General features: G+C 46.9%; 1 protein-coding gene across 1 annotated transcript in view; it reads right to left on the reverse strand.

Annotated features, from left to right (window-relative positions):
- LOC142587525 (radical S-adenosyl methionine domain-containing protein 1, mitochondrial-like) overlaps nucleotides 1–16,401 on the reverse strand; it is a 238,853-nt gene that overhangs the window by 14,931 nt on the left and 207,521 nt on the right. The window lies entirely within an intron of this gene.

Genomic DNA, 16,401 nt, shown 5'->3' on the forward strand with positions numbered 1-16,401 from the left:
TTGGCTTCGGCCCTAGCAGCCAAATGCAATGGCCATCTTTTTTTTTTTTTGCCGCCCGCTCGTTAATTCAAACTCCGCTTAATTCGAACAATTTTTCAGTCCCCCACGAGTTCGAATTAACGAGCTTTTACTGTATTATGAGGTTGCTTAAACTTAAACGTAAATCTCTTCTTTGCTGTGAGTCTTGATTTGCGCAAGGCTTTTGACTCCGTATCTCACTCGGCTATTTTTAGTGCCCTAGATGCACGCAATTTCCCTTTAAATATCCTTAACTTAATTAAACATTTATATGTTGATTGTACCACCACATACACTTGCAGGGGTATCTCAGATAATGTCCGTGTATCACTAAGAAGAGGCATCAAACAAGGTGACCCTCTTTCTCCTTTTCTTTTTAACTGCATAATTCATCCTTTAATCTACCATTTAAATGAATTAGGTGTGGGAGTTCCATTGCTTGACAGTTTAATGTCTGCTATGGCGTTTGCTGATGATCTCCTCTTAATGTCCGATTCTCTTGAGGGACTTCAGCTCCTCATAGATGAAACAGTCACTTTTCTTAGAAATGTTGATTTGCAAATAAATCCTTCAATGTCGCAGTATATTGGTTGGCGTCTAAATCACATTAGTAAGGGCTGTGACTACAATATTCCTTTTTTGTCTATCTTAGGGCAGGATATTAAACCTAACGATAGAGATGAACTGATTAAATATCTAGGTCTTAGCATCTTCATAAATAAAAATCCTACAATCCATTCCAAAAAAGCTGTGAAACTTCTTGAACTCTTTGTGAAGGGGACGCTAGGTGGCGTCGACCAGTCAAGAGGCCTTCGCATCGAGCTCCGACAATCTCATGCGTTTCATCGTTTTTTCCTGCTACCAGCCTATCGACGACATTATCATTGGACAGGGCTTCGCTCAAGGAACGGCTGGATGTCCTGCGCTCCACAAGTGAGCCCATCTTTTGGATTTTACGAGGGTTTTTTATCCGACCATGTCGCTACGCCTAACGCCGGAGCTGAGACGCAATCCTGGAACCTACCCCCACTCCCATCGACGCCAGCCTCGCGCCACCGCGCGCGGTTGCGTGCCACGAGGTGTCGGGTGCCGTAGACGCCAACGTGCAATCGGAGGCGCCTCGCTCACTTATAATGGACCTTACCCCGCCTGCTGCCGCAACCGAGCCAGCGAATGTAATGGACACTCAGCAAACCGAGGACGCTGCTGAAGACGGCTGGACAACAGTTCAATACAAGAAGAAGAATCTTACCGCCCCCCTGCACCCTGCTGCGCTCCACACAGTCGTAATTCGGCCTCAGAGTGATGTGCACCTCCCTCAGCACAAATTGCACCACATCTCACAAGCCGTGTGGCAACAAGCCCCCCTCAGTCCACACGAAGCTCTGGATCTCTCACTGCATATTAAGCCACGAAGCAATATAATCGTTATCAAGACCCCAAGTTCAATAGCAGCGGAGAAAATCGCTGCCATGTCTCAACTCGCACTTGGACCAACCACGCACACTGTCACAGCATACATAACCGCGCCGGCCAACTCCTGCAGAGGGGTTATCCATAGAGTTGACGCCGGCATATCTTCGGAGCACCTGATGCAGAACTTGGACACTTTTGGGCCCACCATACTAGCCTCCCAGATGATGGGCCGTTCAGAAACTGCTATTATTACTTTTGAAGGAAGCATTGTCCCCAGAAAAGTCCTCTATCATCGAGCTATGTTCCGATGTTTGCCACACCACCCCAAAGCAGAGTTCTATTCCTTATGCCTGATGTATGATCATCGTGCTGACAACTGCCCCACCAAATCAACTATTTTCAGATGTCCTGACTGCACGAGACAACTCAAGCAGGCCTCCTCTGCCTGCACTGCGGTGGCGATCATAGAACCAACGACCCCAGCTGCCAAATTAAAAGGCAAAAAGACCATAACAAGACAGAACGAGCCTACTTGCAACGCATCAAACTGCGCAACGAGCAACAGCCTACGCTTGGTTCCAGCGCCCCCAACACCGCAACCTCAACTGATTACCATCGCGAATACCCTGCATTATTATCGCACGGACAGCAACAGCAAACAACGCAGACGCAACAGCCCCAGAAGAAGCAACAAGACATGCTACCTAACACACCGCTGTCACAGCCGACGACTTCGGCAAGCGCTACACCGAACGTGCAACGACCGGCCTCGAGCAAAAGCCCTGCGCGCACCCCACAGTCTGGGAAAACCATCATACCCAAGGCGCCTGGTAAGCCAAGCACTCCTATCATCCCGCAATCCCCATCCTTCAAGACCCTAACATCACAAGCACAGTTTCCTACTCCAATTTACGAAGCACCACAATATCAGCAACACGTCCTACACGCGCATTCCCACAAGACACCTTCAACGCTAGAGTCTCGCCTAAACAATTCAGAGACCCTGTTAGAACGCTTTGAAAGCATAGAAAAGAAACTCGACCGCCTCACTGATATTGTCGAAAAACTTGCCTCAGCCTACGAACGTCACGAAACACGCCTAACCGTGCTGGAACAACGAGTAGACCGCATGCTTAAGCGCCTTCTTCCAGATGAAGATCTTAGCTCCGAAAACATGGACCACATGTCTCATTCGCAAAAGAGACAACTTCCTGATGACCCAATCGACACCTCCAACACCCAGTCTAAGACCGCAAAGGTCGCTAATCCATGGCAGAAGTAAGGGACGGAAACTTTTGCGTTTGGCAGTGGAACTGCCGCGGTCTCAGTAACAAAAAAGCAATAATGAGGCAATACTTCCTAAAATTGAAAAACCCACCACATGTGTTACTTCTGCAAGAAACATACAAAGAACAGAACATCCCAGGATACACAGCTACACATTCAACGCACAATGAATACGACCTACCATTAATTTCGACGTACGTAAAACATAACATTAAACACTACATGGAAATAGCACCAGACTGTTTAGCAAAGTATGTCTTAATAACCACAATATACCCGGACAACTCACAACGACCTGCCAAGCTGTACAACGTCTACAATCCACCAAAATCCACGCACAACCTTAGTCAGATCTTCAAGCACGCTAAAAAAGATGAGAAGACTCATGACATTTACATCATGGGAGACTTCAATGCGCCCAACACATCATGGAGATACAAGGCGAACACGAAAACGGGCAGGTTGCTGGAAGACAACATAAACAAATTTCAGTACACAGTTCTCAACACTCCGGGGGTAACAACTCGCGCAGGGGCGCAAAATCAAGTTCCTACTACACCGGACCTCGCGTTGCACAAAGGTGAATATGCTACGAGCTGGGAGAACACCGATGAAAACCTAACTAGCGACCACGACATACTAAACATCATTGTACACATGACGCCTCGAAAGCGCCGCGCTACAGTCACCTTCACAAATTGGGACAAATTCCAGAAACTGAGGCAGAATAACACTGACACAGGGCATGACTTGGACACGTGGGCTAAAGGCCTCATAGAAACTAAGACAGCAGTTACAGACACGCACACAACTTCAGCGCCGGCAGACCGGCCCGACCCGCACCTCACACGCGTCTGGAAAAAAAGCAAAAAACTATTGAGAGTCTTATCCCAGCAACCGCATAACAATCAGCTTCGTGAAAAGGCAGATGATGTAACTATTCAAGCGATCAATCATGCCCGGACGCTTGAACAGACAGAATGGAACCATATTTGCGATAGCATCCAGAATACGTTAGACAAAAAACACACGTGGCATCTTTTGCGTGCCCTGCTCCGCACAAAGACACAAGTGATCCCTACCATAGCGAAACACGCCAGTACATAAGGTATAAACAAAACATTTGATGAACTCCGGACCCTTTACATACCTGCGGCACATCAGTCACTGTACACAGACTATACGGGCCCCCCAAACGACAACATCGGTGGTGACTTCACTATGGCTGAACTAAACATAGCATTGTTGCAAAACAATAGGGCGACGGCGCCGGGTCCTGACGGCATCACATATACTCTTCTGCGTAATCTGCCCGACAAAGATAAAGAAACGCTTCTCTCGAACATAAATGAGCATTGGAATGCGGGCACCCTCCCAGACGAATGGAGAACATCACACATTACCATGATCCCAAAACCAGGGAAAAAAAGCCACGCTTTGCAACCTCAGACCCATATCCTTAACATCATGTATGGGCAAAACAATGGAACGGCTTGCACTGAACTGACTAGAAGAACATTTGGATAACACGAAACATTTTCCGCACCAGCTCATAGGCTATCGCAAGAACATTTCCACACAGGACTTATTTCTCATACTACAGAACACGCTTCTGCAGCCAAAGACAGCACAGACCGAAGCCCTTCTGGCAATAGATATAAAAAAGGCATTCGATAATGTCACACATGATCATATACTCAAATCGGTTCACGACAGTGGATGCGGTGCCAACATGTACAATTACATACGCAGTTTCCTCAAAGGCAGGACAGCACGCTTCAAGGCAGCGCAGTCTCTTTCCTCCCCCATCAATATTTCCCGTGGAACACCTCAAGGATCGATTATATCTCCCACCCTCTTTAATATTTGCATGACAGCGCTATCAAGACAGCTATCCACAATCCCTAACCTTCACCACACTTTCTACGCCGACGATATTGCCCTATGGTGCGAAACCAGATCTCCAGGGAACGTCGAAACGACCCTCCAGAAAGGCGTCAAGACCATAGTTAACCACTTACATAAAGCCGGACTCGAACCTTCAGCAGAAAAGTCGGAACTTCTCCTCATGAATCGAACAGATTACCAAAAGAAAACAAATGCCCTGATACAACTCACCTTATTAGGCAAGCAGATACCAAAGGTTACATCGTGCCGAGTACTCGGCTTTATCATAAATCACAACAACAATGCTGATTCTAACGTTATACAATATCAAAAAGACTGCCGAAATCTCACGCACCTAATGCGAAGAATCATTAGCAAAAAACACGGACTGAGAGAAGAACAAGCAGCACAGCTCGTGACTGCGCTCGTGTATAGTAGGCTTCTGTACACCGCCCCATTCCTAACACTGACACAAACACAAATTCGAAAACTCGAATCTTCACTCAACACCCTTCACAAGGCCGCCCTGGGCCTACTGATATACAACTCAAATGAGCGCCTTCAACAAACGGGCCTCTTTCACACTTTCGCAGAACTAACACAACAACACCGAGACAGACAAGTAGCGTGATTGTCTTGTACGGAGCAAGGATGCGACATCTTGAAACGAGCAGGGATCGCCCCTATCAAGTTGACACCAGTTAACCAAAGCCCTCCACTACCACGCAACATTGCATTTACAAACATACCAAAAAATATGACGCCACACCTACATGACGGTCGACGTCAAGCGCAAGCAAAACATCACCACATAGACAGGAAATGCATCACAATATACACGGACGCCACACGCTCTGACATGGGATCATACGCGTATGCAATATATACACCTGGACAGACAGCACCGATCATCCAAACAGCTGGGCCAATTTCCAACCCTCCCAACATAGCCACTCTGGAGACTCACGCGATAATATATGCCATACAAGAAGCCTCTCTACTCACTAAGCACCACTCCAGTAACATCAACCTTTACACCAACTCCAGCAAAGCCATTCGCAACATACAACAACGACTGTTGGAAACAAACCTACATGACATCTTAACAGAATCCTGTAACCGCAAACCGAACATTACAATCACCCTGCGTTGGGTGCCTGGTCATGCTGGGATCGAGGGAAATGAGTTGGTTCATCAACGTGCCCGCGAAATTAACCTCCAGGCGCCCTCGATTCCCTGGCCAAATCCAACGACAGTGGAAGACGCTGCCACGTACAAAGTGCAAATAGCTGATTACTACAAGAACATCAAGGAAAACCGTACTATTTTGCCCCAACCTCACTCCTCACTCAACACGGAACAAGCACATGTCCTTCGTAAAGTTCAAACGAACACTCTTCTCACGCCACTAATGCTCTACAACTTCGGTTGGCGTAGCACAGCTCACTGCCCCAACTGTCCGGAGATAAGGGCAGGTGCAGAACACATTCTGTACTCATGTAACACTGCCATTACCTCTCCTCATTTTCCTTACCCTCCCCGTCCTTCCTGGAGTGCTTGGCTTCACTCGGACTCGGAGGATGAACAACGAGCCTTAGCGGGGCAGGCGCTCTACTTCACTGGGCCTTAGTGTTGGCCTTAAAGTTTTTTTCCTTCCTTCCTTCCTTGTGAAGGCCTCACTAAAGCCATTTCAGAAGGTGCATTGCTTGAGATGACTGGTTCTTCCAGTATTCCTATACAGTGCTTCAAATACTTTAGAGGTTTCCTCAGAGTCCTGTAGGCTTGATGGGCTCATTCGCAAATGAGTAAAGAGTGTTCTTCATTTGCCTCCAGGTTTCCCTAATTTGCACATATGGCTTCCTTCTAAGAATGGGGGGTTGGGCATCATTCAGTTGCAGAGGGTTGCTCAGGCGGTTCAGTACAAGAGTCTAGCACGGTTACTTACACTAGGGGACACATTCGTAGATAATCTTTTTGATAGAATCTTGGATAAGAATTTTCGACGAATTGCTGAATTATTCCAAATCCCTTCTGGAGTCACTTCCTCGAAGGCTATTGAGTCAGCATTAAATAAGAGGATCCCAGAAGTGGTGGTCCGATTTAAAGTCTAAATATACAAGTGACAGCGTATTTGTAAAAGTGGCTTGTAAAAGGTACAAGCACTGTGGAAACGACACTAATATCAACTCTGATTGCAACAACTTTGCAGATGCCGACATGCAGTATGGCGACTCCTGGCCGTGGGATTTAACTCAAAGCCATGACGAAGCAGTGGCTATGCAGTGTCCAGCACCACCAAATGGTGAAACTGTACGGCTAGTTGGGCATGGTCTACCAAGGACACTGCCAGCATCACCGCTAGCTCCAGTCCTACCAGCTGCAGTCCTGCCAGCTGCTGTGCCACCGGTGCCAACAGCTCGCCATGAAAGGCGAAAGAATGCAAGCTGGCCATTTTGCTCAAGGAATGATGCCATGAGAAGCGAAATGGGCGCATGGCTTGCTGCAATTGCAAAAGATGCTCAACAAAAGAGGAAGGAACACTTGCTTTGCATGAAGCTCACTCGTGAGGACCATGAACTTTGCATGGAACTTGCTCATGACAATCAGAATATAGATTGCAGAAAAGGCAGGCAGAGTATGCACAACTAATGGAAAACTTGAAGGCAGTAACAAAAAAAAATGTTTTCATATATGATCGTATATGTTTCAAAAATGTAATGAAATATGTATCGTTTGTGTATATATATATATATATATATATATATTTATACAGATGGCACCTCTGGAGTGACCCAGCTGGATGAAGTCGGCAGTATGTATGTATATATATATATATATCCCCTTCAGCGGCGGTGTGTACAATTGTACACACCAAATTTGGCGCCACAGCGTCCGCGCGCCTTCGCTTCAAACCGGATGACACACCACGTGAGTACTATTTCGTGCTTCCTAAGCAGACAACTAGCGCCATCTAGGTTTTGTGCGCCAAAGCTACGGTCAAAACAACCACTAAACATGGACGCCTCCACGTTTTACGGACCGGCACGTGAGTGCATTGCGATTCTTTTTATTTTTACGATTGTAAAACGTTTTTACGATAGTGAGTTTTATATTAACTTAACACATTAGGTTAGTACATCTCACATACTAAAAGTTTTTGAGGTTTTTATTAACAGTGGCTCTGTACCATGCAGTGAAATATGTATGTGTATGATTGTACACATGGCGCCTTAGGGCTGCTTTACTGGATCACCTTATTTCAGCATGTATTTTATTTCTAACTGGCAATGGTCAACTTGTACCTATTTTCTATGCATCGTAGGTCTTCGAGAACATTCTCTTGGCCGGCCAAAAGCATCGAAGACGTCGGCTCAAGCGCTTTTGTCGAGGATAGCAGACGGGAATGTGTCGGATGGCGATTTCTCCGATGATGAAGTTGATGAAAGTGTCACAATGATGGCGAGTACAACTGCATTTGCTCAAGTGAAATTTACTCACCCGAGCCGTCTGATTCTTCTAGTTCACTGTTAGCTCTATTTCTGCTGTAATTTCATGTGTAAGCTGTATTACAATTCGTTGAAAAAAACTAAAACAATGATAAGCACTGCCATATTTCCTTTTTTTTTTCATGCTAGACTTCAAGCGAAGAGCCTGTGATGGCAGACCACAGCGTTAGCAGCAGTGATGAGGACGAGAAAGAAAATAATCAGCAATCTCAACCCAAAAGAAAGAAAACAGCAGTGAAGTGGATTAGGAAGGATTTTTCACCGCAGAATACTGCGTGCACTTTCATCCCTAGACGGGGCTCAACCCCCTCGGAGCCGCTTGAGTACTTCAGCAAGTACTATACAGACGAGATTTTTGTCGAACTGGCTCACTACACTAACATGTATGCTTTGCACTGAGACGGAGCTGAGCTGAACACCACACCAGAAGAAATTAAGGTTTTTTTCGGTGTTATGATGCGTATGGCACTCCTCAAGTTCCCTAGAGTGCGTATGTACTGGCAAGAGGACACGCGTATACCCACTATTGCGGAAGCAATGACTTGCAAGCGATTCTTAAAGCTGCGAGCAGCTTTACACGTGACTGACTCAAATGCTCCAAAGGAATCAACCACTAACAAATTTTGGAAAGTTGCTCCAATTCTAAATGCCGTGAGAAGTCGATACCTTGATTTGGATCCACTCGAACAGGCCAGTATTGATGAACAGATGGTGCCTTTTACAGGGAGGGTACCTGCAAAACAATTCGTCAAAAACAAGCCCAATCCTGTAGGCATCAAAGTGTTTGTACGCTGCAGCTCAGATGGTATGGCTCACGACTTTGAGTTCTACCTCAAGGTAAAGGCACCGGTGTGAGCAAAGATCATTCATACTTGGGCCTTGGTGGATCGGTGGTAATGCGCTTAGTACAACACCTACCCCGCGGGCAGAACATCAGATGTTTTATGGACAACTACTTTTCGTCAGTTCCACTTTACCGAGAGCTCAAACTGCTGGGTATTCTGGCCTCTGGCACAATCAGGTCCAACAGGTTTCTTGGCTACGAGCTGAAAAGTGACAAGGACTTGAAGAAGGAAGGCCGTGGAAGTCACGATTTCAAGATCACTGAAGAAAAGGACGTAGTCATAGTGCGGTGGCATGACAATGGCCCGGTTAACATGATCTCCACACTTGTAGGAGTGGGGAACCCAACGAAAGTCAAACGATGGAGTGATTCAGCCAAAGAACATGTGGACCTAGCCTGCCCACAAGTAATAGCCGAGTACAACAAATTCATGGGCGGCGTCGACAAATTGGATTTCTTAATGTCATTGTATCCACACTACACAAGGACAAAGAAGTGGCCAGTTAGAGTCATCTCCCACTTCATTTCCTTCGCAGTTTGCAACAGCTGGATTGAGTACATCCGCGATGCAAACGAAGATGCACTCCCTAGAAAAGAAGTGAAGGATGTGATGGCATTCCAATCTGACATCGCGCGGAGCTTGATTGCTAGCAACCAAAGTGCACCACAAAGGAGGGGAAGACCAAGCACTTCCAATCGGAAGCCTGCTCGGCAGTCGCACAGTGGTACGCCCACGCCAACCAACTCAACAAGATTTGACGGCACCAACCACTGGCCAATGTACACGACGGCAAACTTTCCGCAAAGGTGCCGAAACTCTGGCTGTGCCTCCAAGTCTCGAATTTGTTGTCGGAAGTGTGGTGTCTTCCTTTGCCTGAGTGCAGCGAAAGACTGCTACTATGAGTTCCACAACAACATGTAAGGTGCCGTCAAGTTCACTTGTAGAGATGCTTCAGAAAATCTCTCTAAGATGCTTCTAAAATGATAACAAACCATGAAAATCACAGAATATGAAAGATTATGTAGTTGCCTTTTTTTCTGTGTTCAGGCGCCATGTGTACAATTGTACACAGCACCAAAAATTTTTGTATGTTAAATAAACAAGTTTCTAACCATATCATTTGTTTTGTGTTATTTATTAGGGATAGTCTAAAAAGGATTTCGAATTTTCCCGACCCTCTTTCTTAATTCGCGCCCGAAGGGGTTATATATATATATATATATATATATATATATATATATATATAATACCACGACCGATCAAGTTGTCGAGCGCTGTTTATTCCAAAAGAGACAATGCCCCCAGCTCACGCACGAAGAAGTAGAAGAACAGGAGAACGACGACGTACGTTAACAGTGCTTACACTAACTTCACCCCGTCATGGAAGCGGCCAGCCTGGCCGCAGATTAGAGATTATCTAAACGGGGAGTGAAGGGCTTCATCCGCGAGACATGAACAATTTTGGCATTCCGACGGCACCGGTCAGTGACGGAGTGTACTGGGCGGACGAGACAGTTCACTGCAGATGTTTGCTGCACAACGGTGTATGGGCCAATGTAGCGTGGAAGGAACTTCTCACAGAGGCCTGGGGTGCGGGCTGGAGTCCAAAGCAGGACTTCGTCTCCAGGATGAAAACATAGGTCACGGCGTTTGTTGTTGCAGTAACGCTTGCGCTCAGCTTGGATAGCTTCTGTGCTTTGCCGTGCGATTTGACGGCAATGTGCAACTCGGGCAGCAAAATCTTCTGGAAGCGACGCGTTAAGCAAAGAAGGTGCGAAAAAGAGTTCTCTGTTGAATATGGTGGAAGGAGATCATCCATACACAAGGAAGAAAGGGCTGTAGCCAGTAGTCCGTTGAATAGCAGTATTATATGCGAATGTCACAAAAGGAAGAATTTTATCCCAGTCAGTGTGGTCAGGACGGATGTACATGGAAATCATGTCAGACAGCGTACGGTGGAAGCGCTCAGTAAGACCATTGGTTTGTGGATGATAAGTAGAAGTAGATTTGTGGACGGTATTAGTGGGCCGAAGAACTTCCTCGAGAACTTGTGAAATGAATGCCTTGCCATGGTCACTGAGAAGAACGCGAGGAGCCCCGTGGCGCAAGACGAAGGCGTGCAAGAAAAAGTCGGCGACCTCAGAAGCGGTGCCGGATCGCAGAGGGGCAGTCTCGGCATATCTTGTTAAATGGTCGACCGAAGTGACAATCCAACGGTGACTGGAGGGTGTCAACGGCAAGGGACTATATAAATCAATGCCAAAAAATTCAAAAGGTGCGTCCGGGCAAGGGAGAGGTTGTAGTAAACCGGCAGGAGGGGATGTCGAGCGCTTGCGGTGCTGACATGACGCACAAGAGGCAATGTATTTGGCCACCGTTGTGGATAGGCCAGGCCAGAAGCAGCGGGTCTTTATGCGGTCGTAAGTCTTGTGGAAGCCTAAGTGGCCAGCCGATACGTCATCGTGAAGTGCCTCTAATACCCGCAAGCGAAGGCAACGAGGTAAAACTGGGACCCACCAGTGACCTGTTGGGTGGTAAACGTAGCGGTGTAGCACGCCACCTTGAAGGCGGAATTGTCGAAGTTGGCGTTGCAAGCGGCTGTTGGGTGGTTCGGCGAACCCACTAAGGCGATACATGACAGGTCGACAATAGGAGTCGGCCCGCTGAAGCGAGACGAAATCAGAGCGTGATGAAAGCGTAACTTGGTCCAGGGGCGTTATTGAGAGTTGGTGTGAGGCAGGCGTAGCATCAGAACGACGTGGTGGGGAAGACGACGGCGCGTTACCGGGAGAGAGTGAGAGTGGGCAGCGAGACAATGCACCTGCATCATGATGGCGTTTTCCAGACTTGTACTTTATAGTGAAGTCATATTCCTGCAAGCGGAGTATCCAGCGTCCTAAGCGTCCTGACATGTTTTTCATTGATGACAGCCAACACAGAGCATGACGGTCGGTGACGATGGTGAAGTGGCGGCCGTAAAGGTATGGGCAAAATTTCTGAATCGACCAAACGATAGCCAGGCACTCTTGCTCTGTAATGGTGTAGTTCCGCTCAGCTGGAGAACGTGTCCGGCTGGCATATGCTATGACTTGCTCTTTAGATGCTGTATTACGTTACAGAAGTACTGCGCCAATACCTTGTGCGCTTGTGTCAGTATGGAGTATGGTGGGGGCTCGATTATCGAAGTGGCGAAGCACTGGTCCGGAAGTAAGATGCCGCTTAAGAGCTTGAAAAACCGACTCGCAGTCGCTAGTCCACGTGAAGGAGGCACCGGTAACCAATAGCTTGTGTAGAGGAGCTGCTATTGCTGCAAAGTTGCGTATAAATCTACGAAAATATGACGCCAAGCCGAGGAAACTACATAGATCTTTCTGTTGCTGGGGGCGAGGAAACTGGAGAACGGCACTAATCTTTTCGGGGTCAGGCTGGATGCCATCTTTTGAGATGATGTGACCCAATACTTTTATAGTCTTGCTTGCAAGTTTGCATTTTTTGTATTGATCTGGAGACCAGCATTCGCAAGGCACTTCAGAACTTCGTCTAATCAATGAAGATGTTGGCTGAAGTCAGACGAAAAGATGACAATATCGTCCAGATAACAGAGGCATGTCTTCCATTTTAGACCACGAAGTACGTTGTCTATCATGCGCTCAGATGTGGCAGGAGCATTACAAAGGCCCCCCCCCCTCCCCCCAAAAGGCATCACGTTAAATTCATAAAGGCCATCAGGTGTAGCGATTGCGGTCTTTTCTTTGTCAGTCTCGTTCATCGGAATTTGCCAATATCCTGATATCCTGCGCAAATACTCTGCCCCTTGTAGTGTGTCCAAAGCGTCGTCAATTCGAGGTATTGGATATACGTCCTTGTGTGTGATCTTATTGAGCGCTCGGTAATCCATGCAAAAGTGAACGGAGCCATCTTTTTTCTTTACCAGGACCACGGGAGAAGCCCATGGGCTTGATGAAGGTCGTATTATCTTCCGCGCAAGCATGTCAGCAACCTGTTGTTCAATGACCTTTCGTGCGGACGGCGATACTCGATAGGGGTGTCGTCGTATTATAGCGGAACCATCGGTTTCAATGCGGTGTGTAGCCGCAGGAGTTTGCCTCAACCAGGGGAACAGCTATCGAAACAGGCTTTGTGTTTTGCCAAGAGCACCATTAAGGCTTCGGACTGCGCAGCTGTTAGGTCAGAACCAAGAACGGCTGGAGGAGGGAAAGAATCATCCAAACCTGAGGTTGGTGCTGGCGATGAAGAAGGGCAAAGTGTGACTATAGAGATAGGTTGAGTGTCGGCGAGGGTTGCCACAGTCATCCCTTTGGGCAGCATCACAGGATCTGGGGTCGTGTTGCAAGCAGACAGAAGGGTGCGGCCGCGTGAAAACCGGACGAGACAGGTGGCAAAGAGAATTCCGCGAGAAGTACAGCGGGAAGAAGGGGCGACTAGGGCGTCTCCATCGGCGATTCCAAAAAAGGCAACGCCCCCAGCTAATAAAAGCCTCTCCAGACAAACCGAAAATAATTATGCTGCAGGAAACCTTGGCGGATGAGATCAGCCTATCCGGATACAAAGCGACATGCAGGGGCAAAGAGCCGGGTAGGGGGCTAGCCACGCTCGTAGATAAGAAAATACCTTACATAGAACATGATTTGCGCCTTGGACTAAACAAATTAGAATACTTACTAGTGGAAATAATTTTGAAAAGGAATAGAAGCAAACCGCAAAGCCTCTTTTGTCTTAATGTTTATAGCAGCCCTAGCGACATGAAACAGAGTTTCAGGGCACGTCTTAATAAGACTATGGCTGTTACTAAGCACGCTCCACTCATTATTGGAGGGGATTTCAACGCCCCACATCAAACCTGGGGATATCGCTGGAATACTAAGAAAGGGGATGGACTCTGGCACCTAGCTACAGATCTTAATCTCTCCCTCATCACAGACCCAGCTTATCCCACTAGGTGTGGTACATCTACATGCAGGGACTCCACCCCAGACCTTACTTTTGTATCAAACTTAGCGAACGCTGGCTGGAATAACTCCAATATTGACCTGGGTAGTGATCATTACATATTACAAATACTATTGGAAACACCAAGTAATGAGATAAAGCACTTTAACTACATTGACTGGGATCTTTTTCGGAAAGCAAGGAAAATCAGAGCTGAGACAGAGGAAGGACAAAAGAAAACACTCCAAACTTGGACCACTCAGCTCAGGGAAGATGTAAAGGCGGCAACGAAGGATATTACCACAGAGGAGGATATCGAAATCATGGACAGTAGGCTGGCGCACTTGATTGAAGCGAAACAATCTATGTTAAATAGATGGAAAACGCAACGGCTGAACAGGAGACTCAGGAAGCGCATAGCATTGTTGAATAGGGAGATTGAAGAACAGAATTTACAGAAACAACAATGGGATGAGCTTTGTAATTCCATAGATGGTCGAATCAGACGTGGTGGGAATTGGAACTTACTTAGACATTTGCTTCATGAGAACGACACGAAATCTAATAGGAGAACAGCAGTAGCACGACTCGTCCATCGTGAGAGTCAGGACACAACGGAGGAGGCCATTCTGGATCGGCTCGCAGCTAAGTATTTACCACTTAAGGATAGCGATGAGAGTACAGACCTGCCTGAATATACAGGGGAAGACTGTGAGCCTATGGATCAAGACTTCACAGAAAGCGAAGTTCGTGCAGCCCTGTACGACCTCAACAGTAGATCTGCTGCCGGTCCAGATGGCATTTCCAATAGGCTGTTGAAAAATTTGGACGATCATTCCATACAATATTTAACAGAGTATTTCAACGAACTCTGGAAACACGGTGATTATCCAAAGGAATGGAGAATTGCTAACACAATTCTTATTCCCAAACCAGGCAAGCAACTCAATCTAGATAACCTAAGACCCATATCATTAACATCATGTCTGGGCAAAACCATGGAGCATGTCATACTCAATAGACTGACTAAGTATGTAGAAAACAGAAATATTCTTCCGCATAACCTGATCGGTTTCCGTCCTGGACTTTCGACTCAAGATGCAATGCTTTTAATCAAGCATCACCTTATTCTTGCTAGCCCGCTACATACGAGAGCTCTTCTAGGCCTAGATGTAGAAAAGGCCTTTGATCGCATCAAGCACAGGGCCATATTGGATATCCTCTCGGAGATGGGATTGGGTAAGCGATTGCACAATATCGTCAAAGCCTTTCTCGGTGGCCGTTCTGCTTGTCTCAGGTTAGGCGAACTCCAATCGACAACCCTGGAACTTGGGAATCGTGGGACACCACAAGGGTCTGTCCTATCTCCCATGTTATTTAATTTGGCAATGTCAAAAGTGGCTCGAGGTCTCGCGCAGATTGAGGGTATCCACTTTGCTATATATGCAGATGATGTAACAATCTGGAGTGCCGAAGGTAATATGGGACAAACAGAGATCAAACTACAGGAAAGCATTTATGTGGTAGAAACAACACTTGAGGGTATGGGACTGAACTGCTCTGCTAAAAAATCAGAACTATTGGTATTACGGAGCAGTAAGCGTGGGCGCAGGCCGAACGGATATATCCCAGAGGAAGAACCCCGCATTGACATATGCGCCAAGAATGGAGAACCAATCAGGCAGGTGGAGACTATTAGAGTGTTAGGACTTCTCCTGCAAGCGAACGGATCTAATTGCAGGATGATAGAATACATCTCTAACAAGTCAGAAGAAGTCATTAGGCTTCTGCGTAGAGTTACCAACAAGCATAAGGGGCTAGGAGAAGACAGTGCCATAAGATTGGTACATGCATTCGCCTTTTGCCACTTCTCGTACGTGGCTGGCATGCTCCAATGGACACAGGCTGATAAGAACAAGCTAAACGCTTTAATCAGACGACTTATAAAGACTGCACTAGGACTTCCCATCAGCACGGCCAATGATAGCTTATTGCGCCTAGGGCTGCATAACACACTAGAGGAGATAGCTGAGGCTCAACAGGTGGCCCACCAGGAGAGACTAATGGGGACACGCCCTGGGAGGGCACTACTTGAAGAAATTGGAGTAGAAATTAACCACACCAACGAAGGAGAATTATTAACACAATTGCAAGCGGGACTACGGGAAACAATAAAGACGACCCCGTTCCCTAGGAACATGCACCCGACACATAACCTCGAGAGACGGAAGGCAAGGGCGAAGGCGCTCCTTCAAGACATAGATCAACATAAGCAGCAGGCGGTGTTCGTTGACGCTGCCTGGGTTAAAAATAAGGATGCGTATACCTCCGTTGTCGTAGACACTCAAGGTAACATACAGGATGCCATCACCGTCTATACCAAGGACCCCACAGTAGCAGAACAAGTAGCAATCGCCTTAGCCATCCGGGCTAATTGGTGGACACATATTTACAGCGACTCTAGAACAGCCATACGCAACTTTACCAACGGA

The sequence above is a fragment of the Dermacentor variabilis genome, chromosome 7 (genome assembly GCF_050947875.1).
Source record: "Dermacentor variabilis isolate Ectoservices chromosome 7, ASM5094787v1, whole genome shotgun sequence".
Lineage (NCBI taxonomy): Eukaryota > Metazoa > Arthropoda > Arachnida > Ixodida > Ixodidae > Dermacentor > Dermacentor variabilis.